Source organism: Phyllobates terribilis, unplaced genomic scaffold (genome assembly GCF_046119375.1).
Source record: "Phyllobates terribilis strain yellow unplaced genomic scaffold, ASM4611937v1 Scaffold_9__5_contigs__length_417890890, whole genome shotgun sequence".
Lineage (NCBI taxonomy): Eukaryota > Metazoa > Chordata > Amphibia > Anura > Dendrobatidae > Phyllobates > Phyllobates terribilis.
Window position 1 is genome coordinate 403801573 of NW_027362769.1, and position 18021 is coordinate 403819593.

Genomic DNA, 18021 nt, shown 5'->3' on the forward strand with positions numbered 1-18021 from the left:
GGCGGCCGTAGTGACCGCAATACAACGGGTGGCGTAGTCGACATAAAGAACTTTATAACATCTGTAGGACTGCCACATACTCTGAGCTTGACACCCTGGGCACGGACCGGGTCACAGCCACTCGGAGACTACAACCCCCATCTGATCCGGCTCCGGGTATTCCCCTAAAGAATATGGCCCAGGGGGTGCGTCACAAACAACTCCAGAGTTGTGAATTAGTTAACCACCAAAATGAGTGGAAAAAGGCCTGCTGCTGGTGGAAAGGGGAATAGGCGTGTTGGGAAGGGGAAAAAAGGTTGTGTCCGTGGGGTAGGTGTTAAAGCAACAGTAACATCTGCAGAAGAAAGACCATCTTCCAGCCAAACTAAAATGTCTACTTCTTTTAGCAGACAATGTGATAAGATCCCTTTCTTACGGCCACGCCAATCGCTACAAATTCCAGATGAGGCACAAAAACAGCAGGTGCTTCAACGGATATCAAGTGCTCCTTTAAGTGGGCTCTCCTCCACATCAACTTCAACATCACAAATACTCCAGTCCTCAAAGGTGTCACCCCAATCGCACTTGCTTCCTCACAGCTCCCAAATCTCCAGCTGCCCGTCTGAGTATGAGGTAGAACAGATGGTTGAGTCTGCAGAGCTGTTTACTCATACTATAGCCTGGGAATCAGAGGTCGACTCCAGCGCTTCTGTGAATCCAGACGAGGAAATGATCTGCACTGATGCCCAGAATCTTTATGAGTCGGATCCAGGACCAGACGCAGAAGGTTCTGACCATAATGTAGACCCTCATTCCCAAACTGTAACTCCTGTTGGTGGAGACAATGAGGAAGACGATGATGAGACTCAAATACCTGATTGGAGCGACAACTTTAGTTTTTTGTCAGGGCAGGAACAGGTTGGCTCTGAGGACGACGGGTGTGATAACGCACAGGGTGATGATGATGAGGTTGGAGATCCCACTTACTGTCAACCCACAGTCAGCCAAGAGATGAGGTCAGCAGAGGAGGTGGAGGAAGATGCTAGTGACGACGAGGTCAAGTTGCGCCTTCCTGGACAGAGACGTAGTACTGGAAGCACGTCAACAACTGCATCCTCAAACACAACTCTGCCTCTCACCACAAGTCGTGGTGGCTCTTCAGGTCGCATGGGTGCTAAGCCTTGCATAGCCTGGGCATTTTTTCAGATCGATAAAGATGACCCAACTCGTGTTATCTGGAACATTTGTCAGCAAAAGCTAAGTAGAGGCCAAAAAATACATAGTTTGAGTACTTCATGCATGAACCGGCACATGGACATGAAGCATAAGTTGCAGTGGGAAGCTCAGTGTGCTACAATGCGGCCTAGCCGGCTGGGCCAACCACCGTCTGCCATATCTTGTGCATCGCGGCCTCTTCATCCTCTGTGACTGGGGGGACAGCAGTCACACTTGTGTTGGGGCGCAGACCTGCCACCTCTTTATCCGCAACAGCCAGCGTGATTGGCAGATCATCATTTTCTTTGGAGGTGGTAACACCAGCTGGTGTTGAGCGCTGTCCGACATCGATAGCACCACCTTTGGATCAAGGCAACCTAACATGTCCGCCTGCATCTTCCTCACAGACCGGCAGTTTGCCGGGGACACCCTTATCAACCCCGTCTAAGCACAATAGCCAGCCCTCGGTCCCTCAGATGTGGACAAGTAAAAGACCATTTCCTCCTAGCCATGAGAAAGCTAAGAGGTTGAATTTCACCATCTGCAAGCTCTTGGCTACAGAAATGCTGCCTTTCCGCCTGGTGGACACAGAGGATTTTCGAGACCTTATGTCCGTCGCAGTGCCCCAGTACCAGATGCCCAGTCGGCACTACTTCTCAAAGAAAGGTGTGCCTGCGCTCCACCAGCATGTCGCACACAGCATCACCGCTTCTTTGAGAAACTCTGTGTGTGACAGGGTGCATTTCACCACAGACACTTGGACGAGTAGGCATGGACAGGGGCGTTACATGTCGCTGACTGGGCACTGGGTAACTATGGTAACAGCAGGACAAGGGGCTGCTGTCCAAGTCTTGCCGTCCCCACGAGTTGTGCGTCAATCCTCTTTATGTCAAAGTTCCTCCACTGCTTCTGACTCCTCAACCTCCTCTCGGTCTTCCACCTGCACCCAAAGCCTGTCTGGTCATGCCACAAGCTTTCTAACTGCGCAGAAGGGATCCTGCACACCTCCTTACTATGCTGGCAGTAGGGCTCAACGTCATCAGGCGGTTTTTACTTTGAAATGTCTGGGAAATGTGAGTCACACAGCTGAGGAGTTGTGGTCAGCTCTGGAGAACCAATTTCATGAATGGTTGTCTCCACTGGACCTGAAACCAGGGAAGGCCGTGTGCGACAATGCTGCAAACCTGGGTGCGGCCCTTCGCCGGGGCAATGTCACACATGTGCCTTGTATGGCTCACGTGTTGAACCTGGTTGTCCAGCAATTTTTAGCCCACTATCCCAGACTAGATGGCCTTCTGCAGAGGGCACGGTCGCTGTGTGCTCACTTCCGCCGTTCGCATCCCGCAGCTCAGCGACTTACATCTCTACAGAAGTCATTGGGCCTGCCACTTCACCGGCTAAAATGCGATGTGCCTACCCGGTGGAATTCAACTCTGCACATGTTGCAGCGACTGTGGCAGCACCGACAAACCCTGGTGCAATACGTTCTGACGTATAGCCTGGGCCAACGAGATCCAGAGGTGGGGCAAATCACGCTGGAGGAGTGGTCTCAGATCAGGGACCTATGCACCCTTCTGCACAGTTTTGAAATGGCGACGAAGATGTTTAGTGCTGACGATGCCATTATCAGCATGACTATTCCGGTGATTTACATGCTGGAGCACATGTTAAACAGAATTCGGAGTCAGGTGGTGGCACAAGAGGAGGTGGAGGAAGTAGAGGAGGAGGAGTTGTATGCGGAAGGGCTAACATCTGCAAGGTCCAGACGGTCGGCAGCACCAAGGCGGCAGGCATGTGAGGGTGGGGGAGATGGTTTTACCAGGGCGCATGGTAGCAGCCAAACTAGTGAGGAAGGTGCAGGAGCCTAGGAAGAAGTGGAGGACGAACTGATGGAAGACTCATCAGATGAGGGAGACCTTGATCACATTTCTGTTGTGCGAGGTTGGGGGGAGAGGACAGAGGAAGGAAGCATGATTGTTACCTCGCCACCAACACAACAGGGACTTGGTGCTCCTGGATGCGCAACACACATGAGTGCCTTCTTGCTGCACTACCTGCAACATGACCCTCGAATTGTGAGAATTAGAAATAATCCTGACTACTGGGTTGCCACACTGTGAGATCCCCGGTACAAAAGTAAATTTGCAGAAATTATTCCTGCCATAGAAAGGGATGCACGCATGCAGGAGTATCAGCAGAGACTGTTGCAGAATCTTACATGTGCTTTTCCACAAAACACCAGTGGTGCACGTAGTGAATCTCACAGTTCCAACTTGCCAACCGTGGGACCGTCAAGTGTTCAGCACTCAAACCATAACAGAACCACAGTATCTGCTGGTAACATCAATTTTGCGCAATCATTTCACCACTTTTTTAGCCCATCCTTTGCAAGGCCAAAGGAGACAAGAAGTCTGACACATAGTCAACGCCTAGAGACGATGGTACAGGAGTATCTCCAAGTAAACATTGAAGCCATGACTGTGTCACTGGACCCTTGCTCTTTTTGGGCTTCCAATCTGGAAAAATGGCCGGAGCTAGCCACTTATGCCTTGGAGATCTTGTCATGCCCCGCAGCCAGCATTCTGTCTGAACGTGTGTTCAGCGCTGCTGGTGGTGTGCTGACAGATAAGCGCACGCGGCTCTCCACTGATAATGTAGACAGACTCACGTTCATAAAGATGAACAAATCATGGATCCGAAACGACTTTTCTACCCCTGTGTCATCCTGGGGAGAGTAAAAGATGGATGATTGGTTAAAATCACCCTACCAACCGTTTTAAGCTTTCAAATTACTAATCATGTTTATCTGTATCTTGGCTGGAAAATAATTTGGGCTTTGTAGCAGTGTGCAGCACTGATTCTATTAGGCCATCTATAATAAGCTCCACCAGATTTAAAATTACTAATCATGTTTATCTGTATCTTGGCTGGAAAATAATTTGGGCTTTGTAGCAGTGTGCAGCACTGATCCTATTAGGCCATCTATACTAAGCTCCACCAGATTTCAAATTAATAATAATTTTTAGCTGCATCTAGCCCGGAAAATAATTTTGGGGCTCCGAGATGCGCAAGACACATAAATGCCTTTTTGCTGCACTACCTGCAACATGACCCTCATATTGTCAGAATTCGAAGTAATCATGACTACTGGGTTGCCACACTCTTAGATCCCCCAAACTTTTCGATCAACCTTTTCATTTTAATAAAGACCAAAAAAATGGTCATTTTTGAAATTATAAGCATTAGCAGGTTATTAGAAACTGAAATCAAACAGTTTTCAACTCAAAACTTTATTCTAGGTGATGTTACATTTTCACATAGGACCCCTTGTTCGAAAGGAGCTTCTGAACTCTCTCGTCCATTGAATTTGTCAGGTTTTGGATGGTTTCTGCTTCAATTGTTTTGCATGAGGACAGAATACCCTCCCAGAGCTGTTGCTTAGATGTGAACTGCCTCCCGCCATCATATACACTCCTTTTGATGATGCTCCAGAGGTTCTGAATGGGGTAGAGGTCAGGAGAGCATGGGGGTCACACCATAAGTTTGTCCCCTTTTATGCCCATATCAGCCAGAGATGCAGATGTTTTATGTGCAGCATGAGATGGTGCATTATCATGCAAAAAAATGATCTTGCTGTGAAATACACGGTTGTTCTTCTTGAACCATGGCAGGAAGTGCTGTTTGAGAAAATCCACATACATTATGGAGTTCATCTTTAGCGCCTTCAGGGATCCTAAAGGGGCCGACAATCTCTCTCCCCATGATTCCAGCCCAAAACATTACTCCACCTCCTCCTTGTTGGCGCTGTAGCCGTGTTTGCGTGGGGTGTCCATCAACCAGCCATCCTCCACTCCATCCATCTGGACCATCGAGCGCTGCACGGCACTCATCCGTGAACAAAACAGTTTTGAAATCAGTCTTCATGTAATGTTTGGCCCACTGGAGCAATTTCTGCTTGTGTGAAGTGGATAGAGGAGGTCGATAGGATGGCGTATGCACAGCTGCAAACCTCTGAAGGACCCTGCATCTTGTTGTTCGGGGGACGTTGGAGGCACCAGCAGCTTCAAAAACTTGTCTGCTGCTATGACAAGGCATTTTTGCCGCTGCTCTATTAACCTGACGTAATTGCCTGTAGGAAAGAGTCCTCAATTTGCCCTTATCAGCACGCACACGTGTGTACTGTGAATCAGCTACATACTTCTTGATTGCCAAGACACTTCATCCTGATCATCGCACAATGTTGATTGTAGTCATGCCTTGACCTAAACACTCCACAATTTGTTGCTTCTCAGCAGCCGACACATCCTTTTTCTTTCCCATTTTGGCAGAAAATGTAGGCTGCTTAATAATGTGAGACAGCCTTCTTAAGTAGTCTTGCCTTTCATTGGACACACCTGCCAAACTAATTAGCACAGGTGTCTGCAATTGCTTACAGTGATATAAAGAGCCCTGACACACATCACCATCAATGAGTTTAACTGACAAACAAACAAATTCTTCCCTTATCACTCCTAAACACTTTTTGCATAATAATTTGGAACACAGTGTACATGTGCTTTTCCACAAAACACCAGTGGTTCACGTAGTGAATCTTACAGTTCTAACTTGCCAACCGTGGTCTGTATGGAGTTGTTCAATAAAGGGCCCAAAATTAAGATAACATAGATGGGAGAGGTCTCTATGAATAGGAATTCCTAAGTATTTGATACCCTGTGAGGGCCAGGCAAAGGGAAAGTTGGACTGGATGGAATCCTATATGGATTTGGGGAGGGAGACATCGAGGGCCTCAGACTTCGTTGCATTGATTTTAAAATTTGACCATGTAACAAAGTGATCTATTTCAGCCATAACAGCATGGATGGATATATGTGATTGAGTGATATATACTAGGACATCATCAGCAAATAGAGAGCACTTGTACTCGGTGCCTCCCACCTCAATCCACCTAATATTGGGGTTATGGCGAATTGATGAGAGCAGGTGCTCCGTCACTAGGATGTATAAGAGAGGGGACAGAGAACATCCCTGCCTTGTCCCATTGGTGATTGTGAAAGGTGATGAAAATGTTCTGACGCGCCCCCTGGGCCTTGGGACACACAGAGCCGGACCCTTTTTGGTGGATGCTGGTGGTTGTAGTCTCTGTGGCGGCGACCCGGTTCCGTGGCTCAGGGCGGTCAAACCAGTGGCGGAACTATTTATGTGATTTTGATGTTTAAATGTCCGACTACGCCACCCGTGGATTGCGGTCAGAGTGAACCGCCGCTCCAGGGCAGACCGCTGAGGCTGGTGTTGTGGGTGCAGCAGAGCGTAGCATAACCCCACGGGAGGAGTATAGCCTCAGGGCAGTGTATGCGGAGGATGGGGGTGATGGTGCAGGGCAGCAGCAGTAACGACACGGAGTCAGTGATGCAGTTCAGGGCCTTTACTCACAGTTCTTATTATCCAGACCACGTCTGCAGGTAACGGCTGCCCACGTCGTACTGTGCTCACCAGGTGAGGGGCTCAGACAACTCCCAGATAACTTTGGAGCACTTCACAGGACCCCCTTTGTGTGTCCTTTGTCTGGCCTTTCTTACCAACCCTTCTGTCCGGCTGCCTCGGGCCTCCTCTTGGTAAACTTGGCGCCAGTTTCCCTGACCCTATGTGGTGCCTTCCTAGCGGGTGTAGCGAGGGGCTGCGCCACATAAAATGTCACAGCCTCCTGTTTCTAGCTGAGGGTCGTTTCCTCCCTCCACTAGTTTCGGGGACCAGTCTCCCCCTTTGGCCTGACCCCTCCACGCAGGTGGATTCGGGCGTGCGGTGGCGACTCACCCGTCCGCACCCCTGGGATCCCTTCGTTCCTCCTTCCTGGAGCCTTCTCCGCTCCTCTTCCTTCCTTCTCCCTCTTCCAGGCCTGGGCCTCTGTTACTAGGCCCGCCTCCGGAGCAGAGCTCATGCAGAGCCCCTGCTCCCTGCCACTTCTGCTCAGACTTCTCTGCGCTGAACTAAGATGTTGCCCACCTTTTATACTCCCTTCTCAATGCACCCAGGAACTGCTTCCTCCCTGCTCCTGCACTACAGGGTTCCCCTTCCTCAGTGTTCCCTCCCCCCACTCCAGCCAGGGACAGGGACTGTCGTGCCCATCTCAGGGGCATATTGGTCGCCCTGCCCCACGGCAATGTGGTGTAATGCATGCATGTGTCGGGTCCTGATCCACACTTCATCCTTACCTGAGAGTGAGATATCACACCTCTGGGTGAGGTGCAATACCTCTGTAGCAACCGAGCCCTCAGGGTAATACAGTTCCATTTATCTTCAGCCTAGGTGACGTATTGCAATACAGGGCCGTGATTTTGGCTATAAAAGGGTCCCCTAGACCCCTACCCCAAGCTTTTTAAGAGAATCATATATGGCATGCTTTCTCAGCATCCAACGAGAGTATCTAATTACAAATTTATAACTGCATCTAGCCCAGGAAATACTTTGTGCCTAGTAGCAGTGTCTGCTAGTCAGCGGATTATCCCGGCTGTTAAGCAAGCTACACCACCTGTAGTTTTGACACTTAATTTTTTCAAAGGAAATGCTTCGGGACCACGGGATACTCAGTGAAGAGCATCAGGAGGCACCCCAAGGCATAGGGGCTGGGACTGGCAGTAGGATGCCTTGCGGTGGACAGTCGAGCTCGATCCTTATAAAAGCTTTTTAACTGCAGCAGCTTTAGTGGACGCTACTGGAGCTGGAATTACACGGCTGCTGGCATGAGACTTGCCCTCCAATAGATCCTTGTAAATGGATTTAAAGTGTATTCATTCAAATTAGAGAGACAATTTAAATTAAAAAGCTTAGAGCTGCCTCCACCACAGGGGGGCTCGCTTGACCCACCAGCGGACAGGCACCAGTATTGGGAGAGGGGGGCTGGCCGTCAGGGTTCACCGCGGCTCTGGCACAAACCCGGCGACACGGAGGTCGCACGGGCAGGAGCGGACTGAACGTGTCGGCTTCTCACTTTTTGGATTTTAGAAGGGCATGACATGCCTATATCTGTGTCTCCCCCTCCTTTTACTCCTCCACCTCTTTTCTTTTCGCATGACTATATGTACTTGTCACTTTTCCATGTGTTAGTTGTGTCTTCAGAGCAGTTTGTCAGCTTTTGGACACCTTTGAAGGTGTTTTCTATGTGTTTATATGTGTTTTTGTTTGCCTGCCATTGGTTTTAATGGTGTTCAAAGGTGTTCGACGAACAGTTCGGCAAACACATGGGTGTTCGACGAACCGAACCGAACTCGAACACTATGGGGGTGGCTCAACTCTACTCAATAGACCTTGTTAAGATACACAGCCGGGGGGGTCACCAGTTGTCAAGGAAAGCAACTCCGCTGCCTCCAATCATCAGAACAAGTATGCAATTGTCTGATGAGTGATGGATGAGGCTGCGGCTGCTTCCACTACTAGGCCAGTTATTGAGAAATTAGTAAGCGTATGGTATATATACCTCCGATTATAATGAATGGACTATATGTGTATACGTCCCCCCTCCAATGTATAGTCACTGCCAGCTGTACAATAATCAAGGAAACTACTCGCTGCCACCACCAATTGTTTATAGAGGCCAATTGGACACCCATTACAGGTAGCGTATGGCTGCGGTTTACAGAGTAAGAGGAACAGGGCTATTACATTTTATATATTTAATCCAGAAAGATAGGCAGTGTTTAAAAAAAACATATACAAAAGATTTTACAAAGGGGATAAGACAATACAGCATATACAGTTACATAAAGTAAAAAGGAATAGCAAAAGAAAGTCATTAAACCTTGTCACAGAAATGGCTCAGATTTATGGAGGGAAGAACTCCGGTGAAAACGTCCAGTGAAAATGTGGGTCAAGCCTACACAGCAACGTATCTCCCTGGCATTGAACATGGATCATAATTGGCATTGACTTTTTATTGCCACAAGTTACACCCACACCCCTCCCCATTGGTGACTCATAACAAGGCTGGACTTCAAAGAACTATAGGATGTGTCTTAGTCTTAAAAAATTATGAGATTCTCAGCTTTTAAGATTTCTTTGCCCCTTAAAGGGGTTTTCCCACGAACAAAAGTTCATTTTAATCAATAGATCTTGTAATAATAATAACTTCCACAATTGGATGTGTTTAAATGAAATGTTCCTGTGCTGAGGTAATCTTATAAATGTGCCCCTGCTGTGTACTGTGTAATGGTCGTGTCTGACCGTGCATGAACATGGTCTGATCATACCACCTCCTGGACAGGGGAGGAAGAAAAAGAGTATACAGACATTATAGCATGGGATCACAAATGATTAGTGAAGAGCGAGCACTAAAATGCTCGGGTACTCGTTGCTCGGGTCGAGCAAATTGAAATACTTGGGTGCTCGACCCGAGCAATGAGCCCAATGTAAGTCTATGGGAAACTCAAGCATTTTTCAGGCGCCTCCCCCCGGCGGTCTGCAGAGGGCCTAAAAATTGCCCAAATCGATGGGAACAGTGCTCAAACTACGTGGGAACAGCATGGGGAAGACCCCTGGAAGCATCTTTGACTCCCAGATCACTGCTGTCAGCAACGTGGTCAGAGTATTACACCACTTTTACGGACTCACAATAAAACATACAAAAACGAAACCAAAATGGATTTTCCTGGGAAATATGCTAAGGAACATCCTTTCCAGGGTAATGACTTGTACAGAAGGCAAAATAAATAACCAAAACCAAAAATACTCCTCCACACTTTGGGCTATGTTCACACGTAGCGTTTTTGATGCGTTTTTGCACTTTTGAATTGCTTTCAACCAAGACAAATGCATTCACCAGGAAATGTCATTTTAACATTTTACAACCTTATCTGGCCATGTGGTGTGTGACCCATCATCAGACACATGCATACAGTGCTGAAAAGACATGGGAACAGCATGGGGAAGAACTCTTGAAGCATATCTGACTCCCAGGTCACTGCCTAAAAGTTTGCCCATCATAAGTGATCCTTGGCGCATGCGAAGATGCCTCCCGCCATGCACCTGTCATTGCAGACTTGCAACAATCACCGTCCACGTCCTTGTCCCACTGCAGCGTTCTGTTGTCCCTACCCCATTCCTTCGAATGAAAGCACAAGTATGCAGCCAGCCACTCACCCACCCACCCACAGGCTGCAATACTATACTGCCAAATTTTTGACAGCTGCTTGCACTTGAAATGTGTCCTTTTAGGCTCAAGGAGGCGGAAGCTTTTCACAACCTCATGCCGGCGGCAGCCGGGTGTCCATACTCGGCACCCAGCCGCCACTATATTTCCCGGTATCGTCTCCGCCTTCCACAAACACGGGTCCCACAACATTACCCTTGTCCTCCCCAGTGCACTTACTCGGAAGGACCGCCTAAGCACAAACACGTGGACAGGTGAATGTGGCCAGGGACGGTACGGAGCCAGTCCACAACTTTTTTTGCTGACAGTTGTATTTAGCTCGGTGAAAGGACTGACATAGAGGGAAACCGTATCTACCCTGCATGTCATTTCTCCCAGGAAGTCCTCTAAAGCTGCTTGCACTTGAAATGTGGCCTGAACATTACTGCTGGTACTTTTCTGTGGGAATTTGCTTACATCCTACTCCTACCAGCCTGGAATATTTCCAGCAAACTATGGTACGACGACATGGTATTAGCACTGCCCCCAGTACCAGTAGCAAAGTCATCCCCAATTTCCTTCTCAGAAATTTTATTTGGTAGACTGAGTGGCTGCCCAAATACATTTTCTCACAAAGGAGCTGAAGATAGATTGACAGTAGGTGCAAGTTTCTCCAGCCTGTTAGATATTAGAGGGTGAACGGCAGCACATTGGATCAGTGGTTAGCACTGAAGCTGTCACGGGTGTGTTGCCACGAAGATCGTCACGAGTACACAGCCTGACTTCTCGCAGCTGACTTGTTGGTGCTTTGTGTTTTCTCGGCAGTGTAGGAGTTAACTCTCTCTCTCTCTGGGCTAGCTGAGGTCCAGCCTCGCCCAGCTGCAATCAATGCTTCTTTAGTGAGACTCCTTTATATTCCTGCAGGTCTGTTTGGGAGGTGTCGGTGAAAGCTTTTCATTCAGACTTACAGAGCGGATCGTGGTGTTTGGAGTTGCTGAGATAAGTGTATTTGGAAGTGTGTTTTCCCTTTCCTCGCTTTATCATTTATCTCCTTTCCCGTTGGTGTTCCCTCTGTTGTAGTTGTTTAGAAGTTGTATGCAAGGTGGTTTTGGTTTTTTCCTTGTACTGTCTCGTTCGTCTAAATACTGTGTGTGGGCATATTATTTCTGGTTCCCTATTGTTGTGATCGGGGTCCTTCTCAGGACTAGATTACTTAGGTGCAGGGATCCTCAGAAGGTAGGGGTTACGCTGGCGGCCTGGACCTCTGTACCTTTAACAGTACCTCCAGGATGAGGGATTAGTCAGGGCCCCAGCTTAGGGTCAGCTTAGGCCCCCTACCTCCAGTATTCTGTGACAGTGTGACATTTTCACCGACCATCTTAGTTTTTCTCCAGCTACCATGGATCCAGTAGCCGGTCTAGCTCGGCAGTTGCAGAGTTTGTCCATGGGGCTGGCGGACGTTAGGTCCAAGGTTTTGCATCATCTGGAGCAAGCCGGACCAGAACCTAAAGTAGCTCTCCCTGACAGGTTCACTGGGGGGCGGGACAAGTTTTTTGTTTTCCGGGAGGCATGCAAATTGTACTTTCGGCTGCGGCCTCGGTCATCGGGCAGTGAAGAACAAAGGGTGGGAATTGTCATCTCGCTCCTACAAGGGGACCCACAATCTTGGGCGTTCTCTCTTCCCCCAAGCTCCCCGGTTCTCCAGTCAGTGGATAGGTTTTTCGCTGCTCTGGGACTCGTATATGATGACCCAGATCGGATCTCCCTTGCTGAGTCTAAGTTACGTAGGATTCAGCAGGGAGATCGTCCGGCGGAGGAATTCTGTTCGGAGTTCCGTAGGTGGGCCACGGACACCCAGTGGAATGACCCGGCTCTTAGGAGCCAGTTTTGTCATGGTTTATCCGACAAATTACAGGATGTGTTGGCACAGTATGACTCTCCCGCGTCACTGGAAGCCGCTATGGCCCTTGCTATTCGCGTTGACAGACGGCTTCGGGAGAGGTGCGGGATAACTCTACCCCCTGTAATGTCTCCACCTCCTACAAGGTCCCCTCATATGGTGGTTCCCCTGGTCAGTCCGGAGGAGCCTATGCAATTAGGAGGGACATCATTTCGGGGAAGGGGACCGGTGGTGCGCCATAAGACAGGAAGGTGTTTTCTCTGCGGGAAAAAGGGACATTTTATTGGGGGGTGTCCATCCCGTCCCTTGCAGAGTAAAGAGTCGTCGAAAAAACTGTTGATCCCAGGTTGTGTGGTGGACGGCAATCTGGGAGTAGGTATTTCGTCCCTAGGTTCGTCTCAGTTTCTCGTACCGGCGGAGGTGGTGGTGGGTACGAGAACTGAGAGGATATCTGTTCTTCTGGATAGTGGGGCCGGGGCTAATCTGGTTGATGCTCGGTTTGCCCGGGTTCAAGGTATGCGATTGAGTGAGTTGGCTAAACCCATCCCCATATTCTCGATCGATGCCAGACCTCTCGGTCAGGGAAGTTTTTTGCAAGCTGTGCATGGCGTAAAACTTCAAGTGGGGGCAATACATAAAGAACTGTTGTCTTGCTACGTGTTGGAGGGTCTTCCCACTCCTATAGTGTTGGGCCTTCCTTGGTTAGCTAAGCATAACCCGGTTATTAATTGGCAAACCAGAGAGATAAGCCAATGGAGTAAATTCTGTAATAAAAACTGCATGAACACGGTCATCGGTGCGGTTACTCCTTGGGTCTTACCTCCATTTCTGGCGGACTTTGAGGATGTATTCTCGGAGAATGGGTGTCAGGAACTACCTCCTCATCGCGTGTATGACTGTTCTGTAAAACTGCTCCCTGAGGCCAAGTTACCTAAAGCTAGGTTGTATAACCTTTCTGGTCCTGAGAGGCAGGCCATGAAGGATTATATTTCTGAAAGTCTGGCTAAGGGGCATATTAGACCTTCATCTTCTCCGGTGGCTGCGGGGTTCTTCTTTGTTAAGAAGAAAGATGGAGGCCTACGCCCTTGCCTGGATTTCCGTGAACTTAATCGGATTACGGTCCGAGATCCGTATCCGCTCCCACTTATTCCCGATCTCTTTAATCAGATCGTGGGCGCCAAATGGTTCTCTAAGTTGGATCTCAGGGGGGCGTACAATCTGATTAGGATGAAGGAGGGGGATGAGTGGAAGACGGCTTTTAACACTCCGGAGGGGCATTATGAGAACCTTGTCATGCCATTCGGTCTGACTAATGCCCCGGCGGTGTTTCAACACTTTGTTAATGATATTTTTCGCCACCTGGTGGGACAGTTTGTTGTCATATATCTGGATGATATCTTAATTTACTCGCCGGATCTGGTGTCTCATCAGGAGCACGTTAGACAGGTGTTACAGATCTTGCGGGATAATAAACTGTATGCCAAGTGGGAAAAGTGTGTGTTCGCCGTACAGGAACTCCAGTTTTTAGGCTTCCTGGTTTCAGCGTCCGGTTTTCGTATGGACCCTGGGAAAGTGCGGGCAGTTCTTGAGTGGGATCGGCCGGAGAATCTTAAGGCACTACAACGTTTCCTGGGGTTTGCTAACTATTACCGGAAGTTCATTCGTAATTTCTCGTCCATGGTTAAGCCTCTCACAGACATGACTAAAAAGGGGAGGGATTTTTCTAGGTGGTCTGACAAGGCTTGTCAAGCATTCTCCTCCTTGAAAAAATGTTTTGCCTCGGCACCCATACTCATTCAACCTGATGCGTCTCAGCCATTCTTTGTAGAGGTAGACGCTTCCGAGGTAGGGGTGGGAGCAGTATTGTCACAGGGTTCGTCCCCTGGTAAGTGGCATCCGTGCGCCTTTTTCTCTAAAAAATTGTCGTCCGCTGAGAGGAATTACGATGTCGGCAATAGGGAACTCTTGGCCATTAAGTTAGCTTTTGAGGAGTGGCGCCATTTTTTGGAGGGGGCAGTTCATCCGGTCACCGTCATCACCGATCACAAGAACCTGCTATATCTGGAGTCCGCTAAACGTCTGAATCCCAGACAAGCTAGGTGGTCATTGTTTTTTACCAGGTTTAATTTCGTCGTTACATATCGTCCTGGGTCTAAAAATGTAAAGGCGGATGCCTTATCTCGTAGTTTCCCTGGGGCCGGGAATACGGACGACCCGATTCCTATTCTTCAGGAGGGGGTGGTGGTTTCGGCAGTATGCTCTGAGCTGGAGGAGGAGATATTGGAGGCTCAGGGAGACGCCCCTGTTGGACCTCCGGGGAGACTGTTCGTTCCAGATCAGTTGCGACAAAAGGTGATCGAGGCACACCATAACTCAGTTTTTGCAGGACACCCGGGGAGTAAAGCAACTGTGGATCTCCTCTCGCGTCGGTTTTGGTGGCCTAACTTACATAAAGAGGTGGTAACTTTTGTCGCGTCCTGTGGGGTTTGTGCGCGCTCTAAGACCTCACATACCCGTCCGTCTGGGGCCCTCTTACCTTTGAAGATCCCGGAGCGTCCTTGGACTCATCTGTCTATGGACTTTATTACTGACCTCCCTCCGTCTTCGGGTAAAACGGTCATACTCGTTGTAGTGGACAGGTTCAGCAAGATGGCACATTTTATCGCTCTTCCGGCTCTCCCTAATGCTAAAACTCTTGCGCAGGTGTTCATTGGGGAGATTGTGAGGCTTCACGGGGTACCCTCCGAGGTGGTGTCTGATCGGGGGTCTCAGTTTGTGTCCAAGTTCTGGAAGGCGTTTTGTGCACGGCGGGGGATGCATTTGTCATTCTCGTCGGCTTTTCATCCTCAGACCAATGGTCAGACGGAACGTATGAACCAGAGCTTGGAGACATATCTTCGGTGTTTTGTGTCAGAGAACCAGGAGGACTGGGCTTCTTTCCTACCTCTGGCAGAGTTTGCTCTCAATAATAGGCGGAGCGAGTCCACTGGTAAGTCCCCGTTTTTTGGGGCATATGGTTTTCACCCCCAGTTTTGTACTTTCAGTAGGGGGGGCTCTTCGGGGGTTCCGGAGGAGGAACGATTTTCCTCATCTCTCGCTTCAGTATGGAGAGGGGTGCTGAAGAATCTGAATACTATGGGGAACCGATACAAACGTATGGCTGATAGGAGGAGAGTGTCTGGTCCGGACCTAAGTGTGAACGATCAGGTATGGTTGTCTACCAGGAATATTAAACTTAAGGTTCCCTCCTGGAAACTGGGTCCCAGGTTCATCGGGCCGTACAGAATCAGTTCTGTTATTAATCCGGTGGCATTCCGTCTTGACCTCCCCCCTACGTTTAAAATTCACAACGTGTTTCACAGATCATTGCTTAAGAGGTATGTGGCGCCGGTGGTACCGTCACCTTTACCTCCCCCTCCTGTGGTTGTCAATGGTAACTTGGAGTTCCAGGTATCGAGGGTCATTGATTCACGCTTTAATCGCCGGTCCCTTCAGTACTTGGTTCATTGGAAGGGGTATGGTCCTGAGGAGAGGATGTGGGTTCCTGCGTCGGATATTAACGCAGACCGATTAGTTCGGGCCTTCCACACGACTCACCCGGATAAACCTGGCCCTGAGGGTCCAGAGGCCCCTCGTAGAAGGGGGGGTACTGTCACGGGTGTGTTGCCACGAAGATCGTCACGAGTACACAGCCTGACTTCTCGCAGCTGACTTGTTGGTGCTTTGTGTTTTCTCGGCAGTGTAGGAGTTAACTCTCTCTCTCTCTGGGCTAGCTGAGGTCCAGCCTCGCCCAGCTGCAATCAATGCTTCTTTAGTGAGACTCCTTTATATTCCTGCAGGTCTGTTTGGGAGGTGTCGGTGAAAGCTTTTCATTCAGACTTACAGAGCGGATCGTGGTGTTTGGAGTTGCTGAGATAAGTGTATTTGGAAGTGTGTTTTCCCTTTCCTCGCTTTATCATTTATCTCCTTTCCCGTTGGTGTTCCCTCTGTTGTAGTTGTTTAGAAGTTGTATGCAAGGTGGTTTTGGTTTTTCCCTTGTACTGTCTCGTTCGTCTAAATACTGTGTGTGGGCATATTATTTCTGGTTCCCTATTGTTGTGATCGGGGTCCTTCTCAGGACTAGATTACTTAGGTGCAGGGATCCTCAGAAGGTAGGGGTTACGCTGGCGGCCTGGACCTCTGTACCTTTAACAGTACCTCCAGGATGAGGGATTAGTCAGGGCCCCAGCTTAGGGTCAGCTTAGGCCCCCTACCTCCAGTATTCTGTGACAGTGTGACAGAAGCCTTGCAGTGCTGGGATCCTGGGTTCAAATCCCAGCAAGGACAACTTCTTCAAGGACTTTTTATGTTCTCCCCGAGTTTGCGTGTGTTTCCTCCTCAGTAAATAAGCAGCCATAGAGTGTCTGGGAACCTTCCCACCCACTTTCCTTAGCCAGGACTGCTTCTCAGCAGCGTTAGACGGTCTTACCAGAGAATCCTCTGGTGTGCCTTGGCTTCTACCTCAGGAGAGTTCATGATAGCGCTAACTTTGCAGCTGCTATAGGGCTCTTGAGCGGGTGAGAATGGTGGGGCCTCAGAATCAAATCCTCTGGTGGGCACAATGTTTTTCAATCTGAAACAGCTTCTCAGTGAGAGTTGTATTTCACCACAGCCATATTCTTTAGCTCGGTGAAAGGACTGGCATAGAGGGAAACCGTATCTACCTCGGCTGTCATTTCTCCGTCACCAGGTACCGCCCATTGTCACACATGACCATGCCTGGCTGTATGTTCAGCGGTGAGAGCAACAGATCAGGCTGCTGTGTTACAGCTTTCAACAACTTTGCAGCGCTGGGCGGTTTTTCAATTAAGCATTAAGCATGTTATCTTCAGCACAGCCTGTTTCTGCTTGGCCAAGGCTGTGCTGCAGTGCTGTCAGCTTGTGACTGATGTGATCATTTTGGAGATGGAGGAGGAGGTGCATGAGCTGAACAATGTGATTACATTGAGGTTAAATTGGTGACGCTGTTTTTTATACTAAAGAAAGATCCTATTGTTTTGGGTTTTTTTACGTTATTTTTTAAGCACATGGGCCAGACATGGTACGTTTGTGAGCTCGCCTCGCCTCAGAGCCGCCACCAGGCTCCGACCATTGTCACACACAACCATACCTGGCTGTAGGTTCAGCGGTGTGAGCCACAGATCTGCCTGCTCTTTCAGAGCTGTCCACAACTCTTCAGCATTGTGCGGTTTTTCACCTAAGCATATTCGCTTCAGCACAGCCTGTTGCCACTTGTCCGAGGCAGTGCTGCAGTGCTTCCAGCTGTGACTGATGTGGTCATTTTGGAGATGGAGGCTAAAGAGGAGGAGGAGACTGAGGAGGATGAGGTTCAGGAGCTGTAGACCGTGGGGGCAACCCTGATTGACCTAGGGCCCACAATCCTTGGCGTCGGGGGGACGTGTTCCATCCCAAGTCCCGACTGGGTCCCAGCTTCCACTATGTTAACCCAGTGTGCCGTCAGGGAGATGTACCGTCCCTGCCCACAAACACTTGTCCACGTATCCCTGGTTAGGTGGACTTTACTGGTAACTGTGTTGTTGAGAGCACGCCTAATGGTTTGGGATCCGTGCTTGTGTAATGCGGGGACGGCACACCGGGAGAAATAGTGGCGGATGGGGACCGAGTACCAAGGGACGGCCGCCGCCATCAGGTTGCAGAATGCTTCCATCTCCACGAGCCTAAATGCAACATTTCGAGCGCAAGCAGTAGTGAAATGTCAGAATTTAGTAGTGTGGCCTGTCGGGCGTTGGCTGCATATTTGCGCTTGTGT